Raw genomic sequence first — 9,097 nt, 5'->3', positions numbered from 1 at the left:
CAGTTAGTGAGTTTACCAAGTGGTTGAACTTGAGCTCAATACTTCATTGTTACATAACACTAAAAGGTTATAACAAAGTGAGGAAGTGTGCAAGCTCACATGCATATCGCATGAAGTAAGAGTTAGTGAGTTGACCAAGTGGTTGAACTCAAGAACAATACTTCATTGTTACATAGGAACACTAAAAGGTTATAACAAGGTGAGGAGGCATGAATACGAGTTAATGAAGCCAACAAAGCTCCTAAAGGAGTGCAGAAAATGTAGAAAGATATTTCCATTTTGTGCAATATGCTGTGTTTTGCAAGAAAGCAAGGAGAAACAAGTTCTGTAGTTGTCCTGTTTTTGTGGAGGTTTGCTGTGGAAGATTGCTTGGTTATGATGGAGCCAACATGTTCCATGCTAGGCTTGCAATGCAGTAAAAATCTAGCTGATGTAGGGGTGGGAAGAATGAACAGAAGAGAGCCTGGAAGGAGGTGATGTTTAGGGAGTTTTTTCAAGGTCATAATGCAGTACTGACAAAACAAGAGATGTAGGTGCATACCTGACATGAAAATAATGTAGAAGTATTGTGGAGAATCCAAGTTACCATAGTCTAGCTCATGTGCATCATTTTTAGTTTGAATGTAAAAGGAACAGACAAGAACATAATTGTGCTGTCCTTTTGCTAGCTGTAAACTGGTGCATGAATCACATATATGGCATATGATGATAGGAGTCTGGATGCAATAGTCATACATTTATGGACTTAATGTTCAGAAAATCAAATTAAAATGACTGTATATTAACTCAATTAATAATTCCGATTTTTGAGTTAATTTTACCTATGCCATGTATGTTTAAAAAGTTTGTTTGTTTGTTTGTTTTTGTTTTTAGTTTTTTTGTTGATAAACACAAACCAATCTTTTAATTAAACTTGTCTCTTCATCATGTGAAGAGGAACAAGAAGAATAAAAGATAACCTTATGAAAGTATTAAAAGAGCATGCAAGTACTCGAATATCATTATGAGAAATTTGACTTGCACATTACAATAATTAATTCAGTTGATCCATCTGGACTGCTTGTATCTAGTTTTGTGATGCACATGCATTAGAAAAATAACTATTTTCAGAATTATATTGGAAGAGTTTTTAAAGATACATCTTAGTACTGGATCAGATTGACTTTTCCAATCGATCCAGCTTGTGTACAGCTCACCTCATATCCATTATAGAATGATTAATCTTTTGTTTCACTTTTGTATAATGAATTTCTATTATAATTTCTTCATTGATATGAAAGTATTAGGAATTATATTTTGTATGGAGTGTCTAATTATGTGCATGGTATATAATATAATATTTATATAAATGATTATAAAAAACAATATAAGCTTTTTTATGGGTACACCATGAACGACTAAAACTTAATATTAACGATGTGCAGATCGCGCTGTTAATATTTATTAATATTATTAACAACGAATTGTAGAAAAAACACATCATGGATATTCATGTATTAAACCCTCAGTTTCCAAATCTCATTGCCCTCTTCCCTCTCCCTATAGGAAATGGGAACGTGGGTATGTCCACTTTTCCCATTTTCTATGGGGCAAAAAGTACCTTTTACCCTTGGGAAAATTTTCATTATAAAGGGTGCATCCAAGGATGGTTCAATGAGGGGTGATAGAGAGAGGAGTTGTGAACGTGAGATTCATTTTCATGCAGAAGAACATTCAAGGCTGCGAGATTTAATTTATAAAATTGTGAGAGCTTTCCGATTCTGTGATCGCTCTTCCGACAGCGAGAGGCTTCTTCCTCCATCTAGTATATTCTCCACTTCGAATTTCGCAACAACAAAATATGATTTATTGTTTCGTATAATGAATTTCTATTATAATTCTTGCATTGATATCAAAGCATTAGAAATTAAACTTTGTTATGGTTTCTCGTCGTTGAACACACCGCAACTAGTCATGAAGGTGACTGTTCGGCCGGAAATATCTGAAACACTAGTTTCCCTGTGCTCCCATGACCGATGTTTTGGTCGCTGCAAAGGAGCGCCGAGGACTGCATCACAGCAGTAGGATGCTGACAGTAGGGTCATAGGGAGGCCGATGACGGGGTCATAGGTCAGCGACCAAGTCGCTCGCTGGCGTTAGCATCGCTGCTTGGTAATGCACTGTGCTAGATCGGAAAATTGTGGCAGTGTCGTGATTTCCACCGGAGCCAGGTTTAGTCCATAGGGATATATCAGCGATGACGTTTTGGAGCCGGCGATGGCGTTCCGGCTGGCTTTCTCATGCTATGAATTATATTACAAATATTCAGTAAATGAGTTTAAGAAAATCAAAAATATAATATGCATTCAAATAGTAAATCTATATTTAGTAAGAACTATAAGGCGATTGCCTTAGGATATCTCTCAAAATCTAACACAAGAACCACCAGATGATCAAACCTAAGTTTTGATAATGGAAAAATGTTCAAAGTTAAGGTTTGTAGTTGTGCTAACAAGTCTGACTAAGTGCCTAGGAAAGTTCTAAGTGATCTTAGATAAGGTGAAAGTCCTAGTTGAGGTTAGGCAAAGAAGTCTTAGTGGATACTAGGCAAGTAGAAAGCCCTAGTTGTGGCTAGGCAAGGAAGTCTGGTCTATGAGACTAGGTGAAGTCTTGGTAGGTCGATGACATCGGGCAAAAATCATAGGGTCGAAGACATTAGGTAGAAGTCCTGGAGGTTACGAACACTAGGTGGAAGACTGGATTGGTCGATGATTGGACGTCCAGCAGAAAGTCCTGAAGTCTCAAATGTTGAGCAAAATTTCAAATAGTCTGAAGGACCAATTTGAGAAAAGGTAAACTCTCCTGAGAGGGATAAGTGAGGATGTGTTCCCTATAAAAGGAATAGTAGGTGTCGGTTTGACTTAGAGTTGCAGTGAAACTCACAGTCCTGATTGGACAGTCCCGAGACTGTCCAAATTATATTTTGTTTATTGTTTTTCTAACTCTGTAATGTAGAATAATGAAGCTGGAAACTGGCTAGAAAAAGGCGGTCCAGGCGCCCGAGAAGGAATCGAGTGGGCTACTAGCAAGTGTTGAGGTGGTGCACGTTGATTGGCCACCACACGTCACAGTTTAGGCGCTCAGGTGGGTTCGGACACTCAGAGATGGATAGAGTTTCGACAAGAGCACACCATGTCAACCTTGTAGGGGCACCCAGGGACCGATCTAGGCTCCTGTACGGGACTGTAAAAGGAGTGTTCGACCAACACCTCAAACATAACATTACTATGACTTTCTCACCCACGCGCTGCTTGAAAGACGACTCTACGACACCCAAATGCTGCTCCGACGATGATCTACTACCTCCATTGATTTATCAGTGAGAGTTCCCATGTTCCATGTTCTAAATCTTAGCTTATTGGTTTTCCTATCATATTTGCTCTTCTCCAACCTATGGGGTGTGAACTCTTGCCTATTTAACACTACACCCAAGTTCTCATAGAGATGTAGCGACCCTTGCTGAGACGTTATAGTCGGACCCTTTAACGCGAACTCTTGCATATTTAGCATTACACCCGAGTTCTGGAGATGTAGCAGTCCTTGCCGAGACGTTACAGTCGGACCTTGCAACACGTTCCTTCCGGGGAACAACCTAGCATTAGTACAATAGTTTAATGGATCACCGAAATTTACTTGGTTAGAACTAGGGAGGTTGTTAATCCAAGAAAGTGAAATACACTAAATTCTCCTTCAGGTTGAGAAGCCTCTTTATAGCGGTGTAAGCACAGAAAGAAAGAAGCTAAACAAAACAAGAAGGCGCACAAGTGTTGTTTCAATAATTGCTTATTGTTTTCTAGCTTCTGGACTAACACTGTATTTATAGTCTTGGTCGGGGCACCTAGAAGGGTTCCAAGCGTCTGGAGTAGGATAGAATTCTATTCCCGACGCGTCGGTCAAAGTCCACGTCGATGATGATAAATTTTGGGTTCCGGGCGCCCAGATCCACAAAGTCAACCATGTTAACTTTTATGGTCCGGAACCTCTACTCTGGTTCTGCTCGTCTCGATCTGGGTCATCCGCTCCGGCTCCGCTCGCTTGTGTGATTTGGGTCAGAATAGGGTTCACCCGAACCCAACTTCCGGCCTTCTCGAGCAGGCTTCCGCTCTGACTTCTCGTCCCTCAAAATCATCGCGTGCTTCCTTCTCGTCCGCTAGTGTACTCATCCATAGCTCTTTGTCCCTCGGACGCATCGAGCCCATTGGCTCACTCCCATGCCGACCTTCTCGCTAGCTTCATCTCTTACTCCTCAAGCAATCTTCCGCTTCGGCTTTTCGTCCCTCGGAAACACCACACGCTCCCTTTTCATTCACCAGTGTACTCTTCCGCAGTGCCTTGTCCCTTAGACGCACCGAGCCCCTCGGCTCTCTCCTGTGTCATTCTTCTCGCTAGCTGCGTCTTCCGCTCGACTTCCTGTGCTCCTAAGTTCCTGTACACTTAGACACAGGGTCAAACACAACAGAACCTAACTTAACTTGTTTGATCACATCAAAATAACCTTGGGGTACCAACACATCTAACTTTAATTTATTTATCATTCATCAAAATCTAAGTTTATCATTGGTGCTAACTGCACCAACATCAGCTTCTCAATTCCTCTCAGCATCTCCCGACTAAGCAACTTTGCTTCCTGAATCCACTCGGCATCTTCTTACTGGACATCCACTAGGGAGTCTGCACTCGACAGTCTATACTTGGGAGTCTACACTCGACAGTCTACACTAGAGCATCTCCACTCTACACTCAGAGTAACCAGTAGGCAATCATCTTTCAAACAATTTAGTAGCGCAGCCTGACTTTCAAGGTTGATAGCTTGAGATTATCTACTCAAGTTATCTTGATAACTAAGTTAGAATTTATTTTATGTAATTTCAATTCAGTTAAACTTCCCCTCTATTTAATAGGGATTCAATCAAAGTCTCACATTAGAAAGATTTGGTCAAGATCATGGATTTAAAAGAATAAAAGATATCTCCATTTGCATGAGGCCTTTTGGGTAGAGCCCAAGAGCAAAGCCATTAGAGCTTAGACCCAAAGTGGACAATATCATACCATTGTAGAGATATATGAACATCCTTTGGACACAACACTATCTCCAGCAACAGATTGTTCAATACCTATAGCTCCATGCTTCACATCTATGGTGACACAGAGCTCTTTGGTGAGGCAATCCGCCTCTTCCACCTCATGCAGCACAAGGACATTGAGCAGAATGTGGTGACCAACAACACCATGATCAAGATCTATGGAAAAACTCTAGAGCACGAGAAAGCTGGCAACTTATTCCAAGAAATGCAAAAGAAGAGAATCAAGCCCAATGCCATCACATACTCCACCATCATCTCCATCTGGGGCAAGGCTGACAAACTCGATTGTGTTGGATCGAGAAGCGCTAGAGGGGGGAAGACAAAAAATTCACTGGCCAGGGGTGGGAAGATCTAGTGAGTAATGGCACGGTCGAGGGGCCGCCTTGGGGCGTCCAATGGGGTCGAGGGGCCAGGTCATTACACCTCGTCTCCCAGAAGAAGAAGAACAGTAAAGAATGAAGAAGAATTAGTGTTTCCGTGGTGATGTTATGTGTGTGTATGCGTATGTTTGCGTACCTGGCCAGTGAAGAGGATTCTCCTTTTTATACCACCTCATCTAACCTCCACCGTCATGAGGTGGACCCCGGTTTGTTAAAGTTTGTTAGGAGATGACGTAAGCATAACCTGGAATAATAGTTTAAGGAATCTTTTTCATACCCAGATGTACCTTCTTTGTCGTTTAGCATACCTGCGGAAACTTCCAGAAGATGTTTCCCGCCAACCTAATTAAGTTGTTATATGATCACATATTATTCGTACATCACATGTATTTGATTAATCACTTAACTTCAATATAAGAAAACCTTCTGTTACACTGGTCTCAACCGATAATTTACACCTGCTATGTTATTTATGCTCGATCATTCTTTTCCTGCCGCACTCTCATGCTCGTTCGGTCCTTTAATCTCGCTCGGTCTTTACCTTCGAACATAATATGTTCCTTCGTATAAGACTAAGTGCTTTTATACTCGGCCGGCTATTCGCACTAGGCCAATCTTGACCTGTCGAACTCATATGCTCAGCCATTCCTTCCCTCGCGCCTGGTCTTTACCTGCCGAGCGTAATACGCCCCTTTTTGTATAAGACTAAATACTTTCATGCTCAACCGGTAATACATGTTCAACCTGTCTATCAGACTCGGCCGGTCTTTACTTGCCGAGCGTATATGAACTTACTTACATTACCTTTATTCGATTATTCTCTCGTCGATCATCTATATGTTAATAGAAAAGAAAAATTCCTTTGCCTTCGGTCGATCGTTCATACCCGGCTGAGAATACATGTTTGTCCTGTCTATCATACTCGACTGGTCTTTACCTACTGAACGTTATATGTCCCTTCTTGTATCAAACTAAGTGCTTTTACACTTGGTCGGCTATTCTTGCTTGGCCAATCTTTGCTTACCAAACTCATATGTTCGACCAGTTCCATACACTCGACCGGTCTTTGCCTACCGAGCATATGGTAACACTTTTACCCGGTCAGTCCTTTCTCGGGCAACCTATTACACCCGGTCGGGCCTTGCTTCATGCATGCATCGCTATACCTTCCTTGTCGTATTATCCCTTTTCCTCCTCACTGTAAATGATTCACTTATCACAACCCGTATCGACCACCAACACTCTCGCAACAACCAATTTGTTGAAATCGTTGGTTGTCATAACGGTGATGTTAGGTTTTTCGATGTCATCTATCTTAATGTCTCAGTTTAATTCTTAACTTAATTTTCTCATAGATGACACCACTTTGATCCAGCTTGAGAACATTGATGAACGAGCCATGGTGAGTTGATGTCAATGTTGACTTAGTCACGGATCACCTAGCAACGGTAAGGATTTGTGGAGAGATTCGTCGGAGCTTGGACGGGTGAAAACTAGAAGAAGAGGACTATATAATGACGACTGAGGATTTTCAAGCGCAACCACTTTGACATTAAGTTTCCGATAGAGGATGAAAAAGAAGAATAGTAGTCTAAGATTCATGGATGTGTGCGCGCGTACTTCTGCTTGCATGAGCGAACAACCTTTTAAGAGTGTCATCTTTATTGTCATGTTTTACACATGCCCCCATATCCCTGTGTGTGTCATCCAATTTTTCCTAAAATAAATGGCAACGTTATCCACCTCTTCCGGACGAAACAGTCACTTTCCCATGATCTTTAGAGAATAATGATTACATTGTGTTGATGCAATCGACCTCCAAAGTTTTATTGTCCGACAAATATATTTAAGTAAGTTTAATTGAGCTTGATCATGAGAAGTCCTAGTTGCGGCTAGGCAAGGGTGAGAAGTCAATCGAGTGAGTAGTCCTAACTGTGGTTAGGCAAGGGAAGTCTTAGTTGCAGGCTAGGTAAGGAAAATCTCAATAGATCGTGGAAGGCAGGTGGATTCAATCGTCAAAATTTTCAATGTTGGGTCTGATATGGAATCATATCAGGTCCAACGTGGGCTTGATATCATTTCATATCAAGCCCACGTTGGGCCTGATATGATTCTCTACCAGTCCCAACATAGAGAATTTTGATGATTTTTATTATAATTTAATACCTCCAAGAAGTCAAAATAAATAATGGATGACATATTTGAATTCCTTGCAACCCCAGAAATACATAGGAACTTAAATGCATACAATCGAAGTTCTCTATATCCATCAATGGGTTTTGGTCGAAATCCACTGATTAATTTAGAGAGCTCCAATTATACCCATTTTAGTTCCTGTGGATTTTTGAGATTGTAATGAGTTCAAATATGTTATCTATTATTTATTTCGGCTTCTCCAAATATATTTAAATGATAAAAAAATTAATTAAATATTATAAAATGTTATTCATACGTTATTCGTCCATACAATAAAGGAAGAAAAAAAAAAAAAGAGAAAAGAAAAATAAGTGGGAAGTTGTATACATAGAAGAGAGAAAAGAGAATAAAAAAAAATATAGAAAAATTAGATTTATCAGATGGATAGAACTAAAAGTACACTTAAAAGTATCGAAATGACATGAGTCTTCTGATCAATCCAATCCGGAAACTTAAATGCACCATTTAGTAAATAGTTGAAAACTGAAAGGAGATGCATTCAATGGATGTAGAATTGTAGTGTGTTGTCATTTCTTAACGGAATCTTTCTCCGCATTTCATGCGAATTTGTGAATCTAGAAATTAAACTTTTCTTGACATCAGATGCAACTGTGGATAATTTATTGGTTAGAAAATTAATTATGCGGAAGAGTTAGTGATGCATGATGCGTGATCAACATTCAATAAAATAATTTAATTGATCTTCATCGATTCTATATTAAATGACAATAATTAGCTTGATTCGCCATTAAAAAATAACTATTTTCAGAATTGGAAATTTATAATGATCCAAGTGGATCGGATTGACTTTTTCAAGATCTATCCAGACAATCCATGAATCCAATTGATCCATCATGTGTGTCATCCGGGCATTTATTAAAAAAAAAAAAATTCTAAACCACGTCCCACCCAAGAACGAGAAGATTGTCTAAATAGTTCTTCATCTCCTTTTATTTACTAATCATGGATTACCAACCAAATTAAATCTTGACGAATTTTTTTGGCCGCTAATATGGATTGCCTATCAAAAATGGGATTACCTATCATTTTTATTCGTTGTAATCCCATTTTTTCACTAGGGCAATGAAGTATATATAAAAGCGGTGACAGAAGATAGATTCAGTAGATCTAAAGTGCTCAAGCGTATTGTTTTCTTCCATTAATAACTCTTCATTATTTGTAGAAATTGTTGATAAATTTATAAGAATGATTTACTAGTCTATTTTTTTTTAATTTAGTAGCAAATATATTTTGACAGGTAATAAAATTGAAAATATCGATTAAATATATATTTAGTCAGTAAATTTTTAAAAAATTATTTTAAATAATTACCAACCAAATATATATTTGATCATTATTTTTAAAATAGTTTACTAGCCATTTGCTTGGTTGGTAATT

This window comes from Zingiber officinale, chromosome 2A, assembly GCF_018446385.1.
Source record: "Zingiber officinale cultivar Zhangliang chromosome 2A, Zo_v1.1, whole genome shotgun sequence".
Taxonomy (NCBI): Eukaryota; Viridiplantae; Streptophyta; class Magnoliopsida; order Zingiberales; family Zingiberaceae; genus Zingiber; species Zingiber officinale.
Note: the sequence above shows the minus strand (reverse complement) of the source record.